Source organism: Centropristis striata, chromosome 6 (genome assembly GCF_030273125.1).
Source record: "Centropristis striata isolate RG_2023a ecotype Rhode Island chromosome 6, C.striata_1.0, whole genome shotgun sequence".
Classification (NCBI taxonomy): Eukaryota; Metazoa; Chordata; class Actinopteri; order Perciformes; family Serranidae; genus Centropristis; species Centropristis striata.
In genome coordinates this window covers 38574542-38591982 of record NC_081522.1, presented here as the reverse complement: position 1 = coordinate 38591982, position 17441 = coordinate 38574542, and the positions used below count along the sequence as shown (strand labels likewise).

Genomic DNA, 17441 nt, shown 5'->3' with positions numbered 1-17441 from the left:
TTACAGCTTATAGAGCAGCGATGAAGAACTCTAGAGAACAACAACACATTGCTGAGCATCACATCAAGAGTTAAAGAGTTAATCACGACCGTGAAGCACTCACTCTCACACACAGTCTTTAATGGGTTCATTTAGACTAATCATCAAAGAGATAAATTTATACACTTACCTGCTTTTTTATTATTTCCTGCATCAGTTCCATTAGTTTTTTTTAGAAGCCTTGTTAAAAAAATAAAAAAAAAATCTCACCCACCCTAAACAAAACTCAACTTCCCTGCATGCAAGTTACTGTACCGAGGTGGAGGCCGGGTCACGATCTGATCCGGACCCCCTCTCTCCGCTCCCCCCCTTGTTTGTACCAGGTTTGATCCCGAACCAAACATATACCCCCCTCCCCTCCTCCCTCCCTCCCTCCTCCCTCCTCCTCCTCTTCCTCTCTCTCCCCACTATCACTGATGAAACTCGTCTGCATTCAAGTTGGCTGCCAGCATGCCAGCAAGCTGCACTAAAAACAAGCTTTGGGGAGAAAGGAGATATTTGGGATTGGAGAGGGTGGGGGGGTTGGGGGGGGGGGGGTGATGGGGAAGGTTAGGGGGATGGTCCCCCCCCCCCCCCCCCCTCCCCCCTCCTGGTGTGGCTATTTTTTTTATTTTTTTTTATTGGGTGGTCTTTTCATTTGCAACCCAGTCAGTCACGATTCTCCCCCACCGTCTGCACTGCACAGTGACTGCCTCTCCTGACGCAGCCAACGCGCACATTACTCACTTTAGCAGTCACGACTCGGGAATCCGTGTTGTTTCCACCGAAATTACACGCTCGGTGTTGAATTATTGAGCGCTATCTGGCCACTCGAGTCGGTATTTGCGCGTTTTGACCGACGGAGAATCACAGAATTGGGTTTTTTTGTTGTTGGTGTGTGTGTGTGTGTGTGTGTGTTTTGGGGGGGGGAGGAGGTGGAGGAATGTATCGCAGGTGAATCGGGATTTTGCATGACAAAGACAGGTGGTCGGTGTGTGTTTTTGCGCGTCTGTGGCACGGTTCAAAAAACACAAATACTGGGAAGATTGGGCAAAGTCGTGCACAGACTGGGAGTGAGGCTGAGCGCGGGTCGTGTGTCCCAGTCCGGCTGCAGAGCTGTGCAGACGCCTGTGCACCATCCTGCCGGTCCGGGTCGCTATTCAACACTGATACCTTAATTGAAAGGGTGATTCCTTCAAACTAGTTCTTGGAGGCGATAACAGCGACGCTCCCTGCGCCTCTTGCGCGCCCTCCTGGCCGCAAAGTTATCGTGACGAGAGCTCTTAAAACCCAAAAAAACACAAACGTTTCGCTGAACTTAGATTATCTCAGCTATTTTTCGCAGTTTCACTTGTGCACCGGCTGCACATCTTTCAGTTGCTTCACTTGAAAAAGGCTGGATGGTAAAGAAATGGTGAGTTCGGGAGGAAATGACGGACTGACGTGAGCAGAAGAAGAGCTGATCCAAGTCGCTCCAAGCTGCTGCTGCTGCTGCTGCCTCTCTCTCTGCCTGTCTGTGACATCCCATGTTCAAACTACACAGGCGGGAAAAGCTCTCTTATAATATATTTTTTTCTTTTTTTTTTAAAGAGCCAAATGTCTTCCCTCAGTTAGCACATGAAAGGAGGCGGGGGAGCTTCACAATTTCTCCTCCAACGTCGCTTCAGGAAGAGAGGATTCACTCAGAATAGATGCTGTTCCCAAACAGGAGTAAATAAAGCGTACACACACACACACACACACACACACACACACACACACACACAGGCAAACACCACCACCAGCAACAGCAACAGCCCACTACCGCCACTTGGTGTGGTTTCAGCACCATTGCTGCTGGACAGCTCCCGGGTTTCCCCATGCGGTGCGCCTGGTCTCTGCTGCAGCAACAGCTCCTTCACTTCACTTCACTCCCTCCTCTCCTCCTCCTCCTCTCCTCCTCTTCCTCCTTCTCCACCGCCGCTTCTCTTTCAGTACGACTCCTCTTAAAAACAAGCATACGAAGGGGGGGAAAGGCGTCCTTTAAGCGCTCATCAGAGAAGGGTTCCCCTCGCTTTCGCGGTTAAGCCAGGGAGATGGGAGGGAAAAAAATAAATATGTGATAGAGACTCAACAGCGCCAACAGACAAAGGGAGTTTTTGCACTTGCTTATTTACCAAAAGGGGTGATTCCTACTCTGCAGGAAGGGTTGCTCTGTGCTTCGGCTCGTAAAGCATGCCAAAAAAATCCATGCCCGACCGGGAGTCAAGTGTTTTTATGCGTGCATGAGACAGAAGAGGCGAGATTGAGAGAAGGGGGAACAGCACAGGCACTCGGGGGGGCATGCACTACCAAATACACAAAAGTAGACGGAATTAAACATGTGTCTCACTCACCGTGGTGCAGCCACGTCCTTGTTCTGAAACTGGAGAAAGAGAAACACAGAGGAAAAGATTGAGATTTTAGTGTGGAAAAAGCCGCAACAAGAGTGTGGAAGAAATGCAACAGATTAAGTCCTCCATTTGTTATTATGTTGGCTTACAGTGGCACGTCCAAGTTTGCTCAGGATCGCCTCCCTTTTTATACAAGTGATACCCGTCTGTCTATTTCTGGCGCACGATCAAAACTATGATGCTATTTTTAGGTCACAGTACGAGGAAGGGAAAAAAAACACTCACAAAAGGCTTCGCTTAGGAGCGTTACGTGAAGTGCATGTAATGTAAATTAATTTTGCCTGTCCAACTCTGCACAAGAGCCCCGATTCCCCTCCGTTGCATCATTGCAGTGATTTTTTTTTTTTTAGGAACCCAATGTGCCTCCAACAGCAGCACCACCTCACTCTCAGCCTTAAAAACACACTACTTTCAGCCCTCTACAACTAAAATCTGGAACTAGTCGTCGCTGCCAATATCATCGACAATATCTGATGTCTTGTCGCCCTCTTCAGAAGCTTCTAGTCCCAGTGTCACTTCAGCAGCTCAAACTCATGAACGCAAAAATAAAATCCAAATCCTGATGAACGCGGATGATCCGACGCTCCCTGCAGGATTTTCTTTTTTCTTTTTAGTCGACGGAGCACTGTAAAATTTAGTAATTAAGCTTTGCTGACGAGAAGGAGAAAAAAATAATAAATAAAAAGCCATTTTTTTTGTTGAAGGGCTGCGTCAGTTACTAGGCATTGACGTCACGTTTAGATTCTCTCACTTTACAGCCCGTAGAGGCTGATTAAAGACGCTGCCGCTCTGTGATCACATCTCCGCAAATGTGCCATGGAAAGAATGAGTGTCAAAAAAAAAAAGGAAAATGTTACAGGTGGATAATTTAGTGTGGACTCGTGGAAACTGCAGCTTTGGAGAAGGTTATTTCCTGGTTAAAAAAACACACACAAAACCCTCCTCTAATGCTGGAGCATCTGGGTTTCCATCCAGCCTCCCTCCCTCCTCCCTCCTCTCTCCTCCCTCCTCCTCTTGTCTCTATATATCCCCCCACCAAGCGTTGGTGCTGTTTTGGTCTTGGAGAATTTTTATCCCAGCATCCAGTGCATTTGGCGGGCAAAATATTCTGTCTCTAAGCCGAGAGGAGAGGAAAACACGGCGCGCTGAGCCGCCGCTGCCTCCTCCTCCTCTCCTCCTCTCCTCCTCTCTCCTCCATCCACTGGCCGTGCCCACGCACCAGACCCCGGCTCACCCACGGAATAGACCCACGGGGAGCGCACACTTGTTCCAATGCAACAAAAAAAACACACACAAACAAACAAACCTCCCTGCGCCACAAACATCTCACAAACAGCTTCACTGTCTCCACATGCCGGCCATCTGCACTCGTGCCGCGTGGAGATTCACGAGACTAGGCAGGGCTGGGATGGGGTGGAGTTAGATGTGTTTGGGGGGGTTTTGGAGATGGAGGTGGTGAGTATCCACTGAGTGGCAGCTACCTAGAAAAGTCGGCTCTGAGAAGGGAAAAGGGCTGCGCCCGTCGCATCGGTTGGTGCTATTTTTATCCCTGCCTGTAGGCCAACTGTATGTCCGTGACTGCTGGCGAGTGCACGTATAGAGACAGACAGAGCGCGGATCAGCCTGTCCTCTGCTCTAAGACAACCTGCAGACACTCACACAATCATAGAGAAAACAAAGAACACGGTCAGTGTTTATGCTCTGGACATTTTAACATCTGCTACTATCTCTATCTCTCTCTCTTTTTTTCTTTTTTCTTTTTACCAAGCCCGAGTAGAAAACATGAGTCATTAAGTGTCCCATCTACTCCACACACACACACACAAACCCCCCACACACACACTCAGACACACATGTACACACACACAGTTCCCTGTAGTCCACAATCATTCAATCAAAGAGGGAGCAGTATCAATGGGAGTTGCAGCCGAGGTTCCTCAGCGCAGTGCGCCAACATCACCGCGTGGTGTCGACAAACTCAGCCAGAGACCCTCCTCGTTCCACTCCCCCCACTCCCCCACCCCTTAAAAAAAGTATGCACTCCTGACTCCTGCAAGTTGCAAGCCGCAGCAGACTTTTTTTTCTCCTTTTGTGCAGCCTTTGTCCGACTTCATCTCACAGCGATAAGACACGATGCAGATCTCTAGTCACAGCTAACAGGATGTGAGCTCTCCTGCCTTTAAAACAGCTGCAAAACACACTTCTGCAGCCATCTGCACTCACACTGCCCACTTAAAGCTCATATGCATCTCCAACACATGCATTTTCAGCAGCTATAATGGTGTTTAACTAACGCTACTCTTAAGAAAAACACCTGTTTGCAACTTTCTTTTTAAAAAGTACAATTTCTTTAGGTGATTCTTAACATCATCCAGCACTGAATTACTATTTATAGCCACAAATCAACTTCACTTTGTGGTGAAATGTGCTGGCAGCGCTGGAGAGCTGTCCGTGGTGCTGAAAAGCTCAGTCGTGTCTGACTTCCCTCCTGCTGCACAACAACACCAGCCGCTGTAATCCACAACACTCTCCACAGTGAGGAGATCCTGCTGCTGCAGCGAACGCAGCTGCAAAGTTACAGAACATGCAGGATTTTTTTATGCATGACAAAAAGAAGGACATGTATGTGTGAGGCGGCTGGCAACACGTGTGTGTTCTGACGCAGGTCCGCTGCGGAAAGTTGTTTACAAGTGCAGAAGTCAAGCTGCCTGAGCTGTGAGCGGAGCTTTGTCTCTCACAAACAGACACGGACCAGGCTCTGTCACGCTCTCTGTCCACTCAGATCTGCTCGGTGGCACGACGTGGAGGAAACCAGTGATGGCACAGCGGAAACTGCATTAGAAACAGTCAGGAATGCAACATTTCCCCAAAGTTTCCCTCTCTTTCTGAGTTGTTACTAGGCATCTGAGCAGAGCAGGCAGCCTGGAGCAGAGGATCCCCAACACGTGAACACTCCTACGCATTACCGCAGCCCGCTCTCTTTGAGTGTCTGCAAAATCCCTGTCTGTTGCTGTCAACATGCATACACATAGCAATAAAACACAATAATAATCAAACAAGCCTCCTGAATGTACAGCTCCACTGCTGCCCTGCTGGTGTGAACGCTGCGGAGATACAAACAGCTGCGTGTCCTGCGATTAACCTGCGGGATAAAGTCGGTTTGGATGTGCAGCAAACATGAAATATGTTATTTAAAAGCCTTAGTTACATCTCTTTAAAAGGCTCGAATCTGCAGCTAGAAGCACCATGTTCAGATAGACTCACACACACGCAGCCTGCGCGCCCCTCAACACACCGACATCCTGCACGATTTAGATCAATGTGTCAAAAAGATGTATTCAGACCAGAAAACGGCGGGTAACCTGACTTTGGACGGCGTCCCCCGCCACAACAGAGTCCAACTAGCCTCGGATCAGCTCGGTGATCCCGGAGACTCTTAAATATCTCCGCATGGTCTGACTGCAAACTTCCCTCACTAGTACAGAACATTCCGGGTCAGGATTCACACCATTTCTACAAAATAAATCACTTACCTCTTTTTGGATTTGGATATTTTTGTCTCTTTTTAAACTCTTTTTTTTTTTTTAAAGAGAAGGGGGTTTGTGCAGGCTGAGACAGAGAGAGGAGACACAGCACAGAGAGAGCAGAAAGCAGGGCAGCCTACAGTCTCTCCTCCTGCGTCAGGATGGAGGAGAAAGCAGGTCAGTCCGATGTGCGTCGTCTCCCACTTCTGCCCGAGACTAAAATATTTGGTGTTGCCATTCAGGATTCAGGGAGCCAGCTCAGAGGAAAGGTGGAGCTGGGAGGGGTGAAGGGTCTGGTGGTGGTGGTGGTGGTGGTGGTGGTGGTTGGAGAGGAGGGGGGAGAGTACACAGAGTTACAAATGTGAGCCAGCTGATAGAAAGAGCCCGCCAAATCAGGGGGACTTTACGCAAATGGGGAGGCGCGCCACACGATTCACTTCACTGCGTAGACTCTCTCTCTCTCTCTCTCTCTCTCTCTTTGTGTGTGTGTGTGTGTGTGTGTGTGTGTGTGTGTGTGTGTGTGTGTGTGTGTGTGTGTGTGTGTGTGTGTGTGTGCGCGTGTGTCTGTGTCTCTGTGTGTGTCTATGTGCGTGCATGACTTCCAGACAGAGACGGAAAGCATGAATGGGGCAGCAGAAGCGCGACTGAGAGTCCGTGCTATTATCGGCGCAAACCCGCTAGGAAGGAATAAATCGGGCGCAATTAAAATTAGGAAAGAAAGGAAAGAAAGAAAGAGAGAAAAAAAGAAAGAAAGAGTAAGGCGCCAAGGCAAAGGCAGCTCGTGGTGAGGGATTGGGAATTCATTTTTAAAAAAAGAAGAAGGAGAAATAACCAGGATGAGAGCCAGTGATGTCACAACACAACACAACACAGGGAAGGGCGACGAGACCTGCCGCCACCTCTCTCTCTCTCTCTCTCTCTCTCTCTCTCTCTCTCTCTCTCTCTCTCTCTCTCTCTCTCTCTGTCTCTCCGTCTCTCTCTCCGGTCCTCTTCTCCAGCAGTGTGCTATTGACCTGCATTGACGTCATTGCGTCATTAGGTTTCCCTTAGAAACACTGACTTTCAAAAATAGTATCAAATTAATTCAGCTGGCAAGGAGAGAGGGGTGGGGCTAGTGAGTGTTTGGGGCTGGGGGTGTTTGGGGTGAAGGGGGCTGGGGGGGGGAGGAGGAGGAGGAGGAGGGGGAGGAGGAGGGGGGAGGCTTCGTGCTTTAGTCTCCCCCCTCAAACAACCCTTCACTTCCATTTCCAAGCCGAGCAGGGCGGAGAACCGGACCAGACACGTCGATACCTGAAGCCTGGAGAGCCAGAGCTCCATGTGGAGCCCCACTGAGAACAACTCACGGCTAAAAATATAATCCCACAGACGCATATTGTTATAAAAGCGAGTAGACTTTGAAAAGATAGGGCATAAATAAATCAAACGTTGAGATAATGATATAAAAGAAGAATAATAGCTTCAGTAAACAGGTCAAAGTAGGTTTGTCTCTCTGTCTCTTTCTCTCTCTCTCACAGGCTAAAAATATCCTCCAGCCTCCAGCTGACCAAACCTTCTCCCCGTTTAACCCTGCAGCTCCGAGACAGACAGACAGGTCAGCAGACAGACAGGTCATCAGATAGACAGACAGACAGGTCATCAGACAGACAGACAGACAGACAGTCAGACAGACAGATTTCTACAGGTGGTTGATTCTTTAAAAACCTTTAGTTAGGAAATCAGTTGTGCAAAAACGTTCCTTCTCCCCATTTAACCCTGCAGCTCCAAGAGAGACAGACCAGCACACAGACAGACAGGTCATCAGACAGACAGACAGACAGACAGGCAGACAGACAGACAGATTTCTACAGGCTGTTGGTTCTTTAAAGACCTTTAGTTAGGAAAGCAGTTGTGAAAAAACGCTTCTTATCCACCTCTAACCCTGCAGCTCTAAGAGAGACAGACAGGCAGCAGACAGACAGGTCAGCAGACAGACAGACAGACAGATCATCAGACAGATCTTCAGACAGACAGACAGGCAGATTTCTACAGGTTGTTGGTTCTTTAAAGCCCTTTAGTTAGGAAATCAGTTGTAAAAAAACGTTCCTTCTCCCCATTTAACCCTGCAGCTCCAAGAGAGACAGACCAGCACGCAGACAGACAGGTCATCGGACAGACAGACAGACAGACAGACAGACAGACAGACAGACTTCTACAGGTTATTGGTTCTTTAGAGACCTTCAGTTAGGATAGCAGATTTGTAAAAAGGTTCCTTCAGTCACTAAATTAATAGACAGAACTCAGTGTTGTTCTTGGTTAAGATATATGTTTTCTCAAGAGTCTGTATTAACCCATTAAGAGGTTATTTAGGGGGAGATATCAGGTCAACAGTAGATGTGACGTAGAAGTGATGTACACCAACTGTTTAGTGGCACCAGTATGTAGAAATATTCACCTAGAATAGGCAAAAATAACAATTTAATTAACTTCTCGACATTTTTTCTACAGAATACAGTCTGTGTTTTAGTGATTTTAACCTTTTTATCTTAATGTTTTGATACTTGTTTGAGCCTCACTTTAAAGTGTGATTTAGTCGTCTTCCCAACAAGACATCATGTCATGGTTGGTACTCACGGACCTTAGATCTTCTAGATTTCTTATTTTACACCCTTTAAAAAGAAAAAAAGTCACCTGGCCTGCTGGAACATTAAGGGTTCCTCAGTAAAGTCTTGTTGGGACATTTCAGCACCACGGACAGCTCCCCAACACACTGAACTCTTTCAAATCTAAATATAAAGTTACAGAAACTGGAACTTCACCATTTCTTTCCATGCTGGTGTCAAAGTCCTCTGAGGCTGTGAGATTATTTATTAACCATTTAACTCATGAAACATCTTACAAAGCAGCAGTGGTGGGATGTGAGTACGAGTCCAGGAAAGCTCCAGAGCTCGACTTCTTCATGACGTCACAACGTAAAAACCTTCAGCAGCATGTTTCAGCTGAACTCTAAAGTTTTGGCTTTTACACAAGTTTCCATGTCCAATTTAATGCATCAACCCTTATTCAGCAAAGGTAGAAAACACCTCGACCAAGTGGAGTAACATTTGACTTTTTTTGCAGAGATTTTTCTAATTTTGCAGTGTGCATTCAGCATTTTTAATGCAATATTTTGTGTTTACTGTTTCTTTGTGTTTTTGTAATTTCTTTGTGTGTTTATGTGTGTTTTTATGGGTTTTTTTGTGTGTGTTTTTGTGGATTTTTGTGTATGTTTTTTGTATTTTTTTTTTTATGTTTTCGGTGTGTTTTTATGTGTATTTTTTGTAATTTTGTGTTTTTTATAATTTTTTGTGTGTTTTTTTTATATTTTTGTGTGTTTTTGTGTTTTATATGTTTTATGTGTGCTTTTTGTAATTTTTTGTGGGTTTTTATGTGTTTTTTTTTGTATTTTTTTTGTGTTTTTTGTGTTCAAAATGTTGATCCAGTAAGTCAAAATGAAAAAAATAAAAATCAGGTCATATAGGTGAGGTTGTGCTGAAAACAATGATACCAACACGTCATGGTGAAGATTTTTAAGTGGTTTATAAACAGGCAGAATGAAAAGGAGTCAAAACCGACAAAATAGCCCCAAACTCCAAAGGGTTAACTCATGTACGATTCGTTTCGTTGTTTTCGAGCCACTTTCTACATATTATAATACTGTATTTTTTATTTCACAACAATCATCTGACATCCTCATAACTAGCTACCTTACAAATAAGATTTTTAGACACAAACATTTTTATAAAATATGATGTTTGTTATAATCAGTTTAAACTCTGGCTCTATTGTCCAGGTTTGACTCATGTATCCAGCGTCGCTTTAAAGCACTTTTTTTTTAAAACTCTTCAGAGGAGTGGCCTTAAAAAAAACAGAGTTAGTGCTTTTATTTTGGCAGGACTGTGAGTCACCTGCAGCCCAGGAATATATCGTGACTAATAAGTGATAATGGGCTGATGAAGCAGAGAGGTAATACTCTCAGCACAACTACACTTCATCTTATTCACAAGCTCGTTCTGAAATGATACTTTATGAGAAGGGTGGATTTCTAAATCAGGTGAAAAGAAAAGTGAAGAAACTTTATGAGAGATGTTCCTTATTCCTCCTTATATATTTACACTACAGGCCAAAAGTTTGGAAGCAACTTAAATGTTCTGTTCACAATTACTTTTTTTTTTAAAAACACACTGTAAAAAAAATACTGTTTAATTTACGGAAAAATACCGGCAGCTCTGGTTGCCAGAACTTCACCGTAAAAATTACAGTGAGTGGATTTTCTATTTTAAATTTAAAAACTGTAATTTAGACTGAATATTCCCGTTATTTTTAGGGTAATTGTGTCATTCATTCACACATCATGGTATTTCTCCATACATTTTGCATGAAAATGTTATATTTTTACCGCAAAACTGCATGTTTCTTCCAGTTTATGACAGAAAAAAGTAAAAGTTTTGTGCTATTCTTTGATTTACGGTAATTAAAAGTGTCTAATACGGTGATGTACAATTTTTCATTTTATGCCCTATTTCTGATGTATTTGATAGAGTTTTACTGTTATTTCTACAAACATTTTTTACAGTGCAGTCTGGATTCTTTGGATTTTTGGATGTGTTTACTGCATGATTAGACTTTACCTTTATTGAATTGAACCATTTTCCTCAATTTTCCTTTAGGTAAACATTGATATTAGCAGACCATTGCTGAATATATGTTAAGAAAAGAAAAGAAAGGCTTAGTTTTAGAGTTGAGATGATTTGGAAGAGTCACAACTTCAGTGTAAAAGTCAAAAAGCAAATCCCAGTTTGCATTATTCACTTTAGCTCTTTGTCTTTTGAGAGTTTGGAGACAAAAATCCCAATAAATCTCAACTGTGTTCATATCTCTGACAAACTACCACAGAAATGGCTCAAACTGAAGCAGCTGAGTAAAGAAACAAGTGTTCAGATTTATACATTAAGGAAAGAAGGAAACACAAAGTCTAAGCCGGTCGGCAACCTTTACTAACAGAAGAGCCATTGTCGCCCAAAATAAGAGAAAACAGTCGGAATGGAGCCACAAACCTTATTTTGAGCCTTAACATGCACATAAAACAGTCTACTAAGTCTAGATTAACATTAATAATCGGTCATAATGAGCATTTATTTACATGATTTTGTCAGAATGCAGATGAGAGGCTGGAAACTGAGGAAATATCTCAGGAGATTTGGAACTGAAAGCTTTAGCCGAGCAAGGAAAACTCAACTTGAAGATGGCTAAATTTAGGTTTAGGTGCACATATTAGTGGACTAAAATGTTTTTAAAATGTTTTAACTCCCATTATAACATACACATTTTTACAATTGAAGAATACAAATTGCTTTGGTCCTACACCAATGATAAATTAAATTTAAAATGTAAAGAAATAAAGGTTTAATTTTGCCACAGGGAGCCTCAGGTTGCTGATCCCTGGACTAAGCAATAAAAACCCAAAGACCTGATAATTATAGTAAAAATGTGTTCTAATAAGTGACTCTTTATATAATAATCATGTTTATTTTCGTTGCAAAGTCTAGCAATGAAACTATGATCTTTTTTTGTACAAATTTGATCTTGCTTCCAAACGTTTGGCCTGTAGTGTATATTTATTTATTTATTTATTTATTTATTTATTTATTACTTTATTGGGTGGGGATTCTGTACCGAGTGTTTCTGTATGTCTGTTCTATTGTGGGAAAAAAAAGCTTACTAACAAAATTTTAAAAAATAATTCTGCAGAAAATACAAATTTACAGGATAATTTCAAATTTTTTTCAAATTTTTTTGTATTAAATTCTGTTTTATACACTCGGCACAACTACACTTCACGTCTTATTCACAAACTCATTCTGAAATTATACTTTATGAGAAGGGTGGATTTCTAAATCCATTTATTTATTTATTTATTTATTTATTTATTTATTTATTACTTCATTGGGTGGGGATTCTGTTCTGAGTGTTCCTGTATGTCTGTTCTATTGTGAAAAAGAAGCTTAATAAACAAAGAAAAAATAATAATTCTGCAGAAAATACAAATTTACAGGATAATTTCACATATTTTTTCCACATTTTTTGTATTAAATTCTGTTTTACTTTAAAAAGAATGGAAAATAAAAAGTGTCTTTGTCACTTGTTTCATAAAAAAAAGTTGCCTAACCTACTTTACTTCACTGGGTTAGTTTTTCTTTCCAGGCCTGGAGAGAGAAAATGAATCTGTGTTTCTAGATGTGATGTAAAAGGAGGAGAAAAGAGTGAAGGAAGGAGAGAAGGAGAAACATACGGTGAGGGAGGGAGAGAGACAGAAATACTTCTCCATTAGACTGAATTAGGCCTCATGATTCATACTCTCCAATTGAGACACATTTCAAATGTCGTAGGAGGTTTCATCTCACGTCTGGGCGCCATTCAGCTCTACACCTCCCAGGTCTCTGCTGAGAACCAATCAGACCAGGAGAAAACAGGAGTGGTGTACGGGAGGAGGAGGAGGTGTGATCAACAGCTGACCTCAACCTCAGGTCACTGCAGGAGGAGGTCTTTAAGGAGCTGCCTGACCTCTGACCTCTCTGTCAATTAAAGAAAAATATGATTTTTATTGATCAGGAATGATCCAGGTTTGATTCATGTATCCAGTGTCATTTTAAAGCACTTTTAAAAAAAACTCTTCAGAGAAGTAGCCTTAAAAAAACAGTAAAAGTCAGTAAAGTCTTGTTGTGACATTTCAGCACCACGGACAGCTCCCCACACACAACATGGTCATTTTGTGTCTTTTTTGGCAATTCTGTGTCTTTTTTTGGTCATTTTGTTTCTTTTTTAAGTAATTTAGTTGTTTTTTTCTGTCATTTTGTGTCTTTTTGGCCATTTTATGTCTTTTTGGGGTCATTTTGTGTCCTTTTTTAAATAATTTTGTGTCTTTTTTTGGTCATTTTGTTTCTTTTTTAAGTAATTTAGTTGGGTTTTTTGTCATTTTGGCCATCTTATGTCTTTTTTTGGCAATTCTGTGTCTTTTTTGGTCATTTTGTTTATTTTTTAAGTAATTTAGTTGTTTTTTTTGTCATTTTGTGTCTTTTTGGCCATTTTATGTCTTTTTTGGGTCATTTTGTGTCCTTTTTAAAATAATTTTGTGTCTTTTTTTGGTCATTTTGTTTCTTTTTTAAGTAATTTAGTTGGGGTTTTTTGTCATTTTGTGTGTTTTTGGCCATTTTATGTCTTTTTTGGCAATTCTGTGTCTTTTTTTTTTGGTCATTTTGTTTCTTTTTAAAATAATTTAGTTGTTTTTTTCTGTCATTTTGTATCTTTTTTGGCCATTTTATGTCTTTTTTTGGCAATTCTGTCTTTTTTTGGTCATTTTGTTTCTTTTTTAAGTAATTTAGTTGGGTTTTTTTGTCATTTTGTGTCTTTTTGGCCATTTTATGTATTTTTTGGCAATTCTGTCTTTTTTGGGTCATTTTGTTTCTTTTTAAGTAATTTAGTTGTTTTTTCTGTCATTTTGTATCTTTTTTGGCCATTTTATGTATTTTTTGGCAATTCTGTGTCTTTTTTTGGTCATTTTGTATATTTTTTAAGTAATTTAGTTGTTTTTTTCTGTCATTTTGTGTCTTTTTTGGCCATTTTATGTATTTTTTGGCAATTCTGTCTTTTTTTGGTCATTTTGTTTCTTTTTCAATTGATTTAGTTGGGGGTTTTTTTTGTCATTTTGTGTCTTTTTGGCCATTTTATGTCTTTTTTGGATCATTTTGTGTCCTTTTTTTAAATAATTTTGTGTCTTTTTTTGGTAATTCTGTGTAACTTTTGGTAATTTTTTGTCTTTTTTGTAATTTTGTGTCTTTTTTGGTCATTTTGTCTTTTTTTTGTTGTAATTTTGTGTCTTTTTTTGGTCATACTGCCTCCACCGGCCCCCAGGTAATTTGAGTTTGAGACCCCTGCTCTAAATTCAAATATAACGTTACAGAAACAGCAACTTCACCATTTCTTCTCTGTCCTCTGAGGCTTTGAGATCATTTTCCACATTTTTTTCTACAGAATATAATCTGTGTTTTAGTGATTTTAACCTTTTTAACGTAATGTGATGTAATGAAACGCAGAGCACAGTGATAAACACAGTCGGACTCCTTCAGGCTCTGGTTAGTTAACTAGTTAGTGAATGAGAAAAAACAATACGTAAACAAGCGGCGCTGCAGGTAGGAGCTTGGTGGGACTGGGAGGAGGTGGTGGAGGAGGTGGTGGAGGAGCAGCGGGACCCACATGGGGAGAAATGTCTCAGAGAAGACGTCATCAGTAGATGGAAGTCACGCAGCATCCAGGGTCAGAGCCAAGCTGACGACAGTCAGAGATCCTGGGTGTGACTAAGACGCTCCGACCGCGGAAAAACAGCGTGCTGTCCTTCTCCTCCTCCAGAACAACATAAACACACCAGTCAGTCCGCCTGCTGGAGCGGAAATGTTTTTATGTGTTGATAACCAAATGAAAATGTCTCCCTCCTCCTCCCTCTCTCTCTCTGTTTTTAAAGCATGTCAATATAATAACAATGATACCTTCCAAAACATTTGCCCTGTGTGTATGATGGCCCCGTCCTTTCCACTGTGTGTGTGTGTGTGTGTGTGTGTGTGTGTGTGTGTGTGTTCTTGTACTTCCTACATAGTGAGGACCGGAACATGTTTTTAACCAACAGAGTGAGGACATTTTTCCGCCGGTCCTCACTTCTTTAAAGGCTTTTTTGAGATTTGAACGAAAACGAAACAAATAACGAAAACTAGAATTGAAAAAACATTTTCGTTAACTGAAATAAAAATATATATATATTTTTTAATTATAATTAACTGAAACTGCATTGTGTGGTTACAAAACGAACTAAAATTATAGTGAAAATGTCCTTCGTTTTCGTCTTTGTCAACTTTTTTCATACAAAATGAAGATGGATCAGACAAAGGAAATAAAGGCAAAATTTACTGTGACCTCTTTTAATCTCCCACCCAACAAATACCCCATTACAAAAAACTAAAACTAATAAAAACTAAACTAAAACTAAAGCATTTAAAAAAAAAAACTAAACTAAAACTAGCAAACTCATTCTAATATCTAATTAAAACTAACTGAATTTGAAAACAAAAAATCACATCAAAATTAAAACTAAAACTAATGAAAAATCCAAAACTATTATAACCTTAGCAGGGAATTCACTGTTCCAATGAGGGTCCTCACAAAGATAGAAGTACAATAATGTGTGTGTGTGTGTGTGTGTGTGTGTGTGTGTGTGTGTGTGTTGTATACACACAGGTCCTTTTAATTTGTTTGATGTCCCCTCCCAGCTGCCTCGTGGCTTTCCATTCCGACTTGTCGGCTGAGTCTTTCTAGGAAACGCTGGGTGTTTTGGTCTGATGTTTACTATCAGGCCCCAGTGGACGAGGACCAGCATCCACTCTGAGAACCACGGATTAAAGGGACCTTCAGCAGGGTGAAGGTCTATAATAGCTATAATAGTTTGGGATTTTTCATTAGTTTTAGTTATAATTTTGTTGTGAATTTTTGTTTTCAAATTCAGTTAGTTTTAATGAGTTTTTGGAGTGAGTTTGCTAGTTTTTTGGGGGGGAAAATGCTTAGTTTTAGTTTAGTTTTTATTAGTTTTAGTGTTTTTTTGTAATGGGGTATTTGTTGGGTGCCAGATTTTTTAAAAAAAGTCACAATAAATGTTTCCTTTATTTCCTTTGTCTGATCCATCTCAGCCCCAATAAGTTTATTAAGTCATAAAACCAGATAGATGAAATAGATTTCATATCAACCAAAAAGGTTTACGGATGAAAAAAAGTTGACAAAGACGAAAACGAAGGACATTTTACTATCATTTTAGTTAGTTTTAGTTAGTTTTGTAACCACAAAATACAGTTTCAGTTAGTTATCGTTTTTTTAAAAACTCTTGTTTTGTTTTTTATTTCAGTTAACGAAAATGTTTTTTCAATTCTAGTTTTTGATATTTTGTTAGTTTTCAACCTGCCTTTGCCTTTGTTCAAATGTAAAGAGGAGAATAGTGTGAACCAAAGTTATAATAGTTGTTTTTTTCTGTCATTTTGTATCTTTTTTGGCCATTTTATGTATTTTTTGGCAATTCTGTCTTTTTTTGATCATTTTGTTTCTTTTTTAAGTAATTTAGTTGTTGTTTTTTTTGTCATTTTGTGTCTTTTTGGCCATTTTATGTCTTTTTTGGCAATTCTGTGTCATTTTTTTTTGGTCATTTTGTTTCTTTTTTAAGTAACTTAGTTGTTTTTTTCTGTCATTTTGTGTCTTTTTTGGCCATTTTATGTATTTTTTGCCAATTCTGTCTTTTTTTGGTCAAGTCATTTAGTTGGGTTTTTTTGTCATTTTTTGTCTTTTTGGTCATTTTGTCTTTTTTTTGTTGTAATTTTGTGTCTTATTTTGGATATACGACCAATAAATAAATAAATAATAAATAAATAAGTATAATAGTTTTGGATTTTTCATTAGTTTTAATTTCGTTTGAAGTTTTGTTTTCGAATTCAGTTAGTTTTAATGAGTTTAAGTCTAGAGTGAGTTTGCTAGTTTTAATTAGTTTTTAGTCTTTGGAAAATGCTTAGTTTTAGTTTAGTTTATTAGTTTTAGAGTTCGTTTTTAGTTTTTTTCACAATAAATGTTTCCTTTATTTCCTTTGTCTGATCCATCTCAGCCCCAATAAGTTTATTAAGTCATAAAACCAGATAGATGTAGCTACTCAAATTTCTGCATTAACTATGTGCATTTGTTTGACTTTTTAGAACGTCTAACATGTCGTTTTTCCCTCTGAACCTGACGAAGGAAGTTTTTTTTCCTAAACTGAAACTAATGAAACTGCAGCTGTTTCACAACGTTAACAAAGTGTTAAAACATCAACTGTTACGTTTATATTTGAGGAAACTATTGATGGAAACGCTCCTGTGGTTTTGAATCTGAGGGAAGAAACAAATGAATAAGGGAGAAATTACCAAATAAAACACACTATGACCAAGACTGAAATAACAGATTTCTCTTAGTTTGACAATGGGATGATGGCTCTAAAAATATTTAATATAGGTCCAGTCTTTTTTAGAAATTTCCATGTGAAAAAGTTACATATGAACTTTTTTTAAATTCCTGTCTGTTTATTTTATTTATTTATTAACTTTTTTTTATACCTCTCTGTTTATTTTATTTATTTTATTTATTAACTTTATTAACTTTATTTTATTTATTAACTTTATTTATTAACTTGTTTTATACCTCTCTGTTTATTTTATTTATTTTATTTATTAACTTTATTTTATTCATTAACTTTATTTATTAACTTTTTTTAAATTCCTGTCTGTTTATTTTATTTATTAACTTTATTTTATTTATTAACTTTTTTTATTCCTGTCTGTTTATTTTATTTATTTTATTTCTGTATTTTACTTATTTTTTGTTTTGTTTTGAAGAG

General features: G+C 39.8%; 1 long non-coding RNA gene across 1 annotated transcript in view; it reads right to left on the bottom strand.

Annotated features, from left to right (window-relative positions):
• Window positions 1-3426, bottom strand: part of LOC131973380 (uncharacterized) — a 7548-nt gene extending 4122 nt beyond the window's left edge. Inside the window, exons 1-2 of the long non-coding RNA XR_009394565.1 lie at window positions 2540-3426; window positions 2394-2422 (exon numbers count right to left, since the gene is read on the bottom strand). This is a non-coding gene — a long non-coding RNA (uncharacterized LOC131973380). The remainder of the gene's footprint in view (window positions 1-2393; window positions 2423-2539) is intronic.
• Between the last annotated feature and the right edge of the window lie 14015 nt (window positions 3427-17441).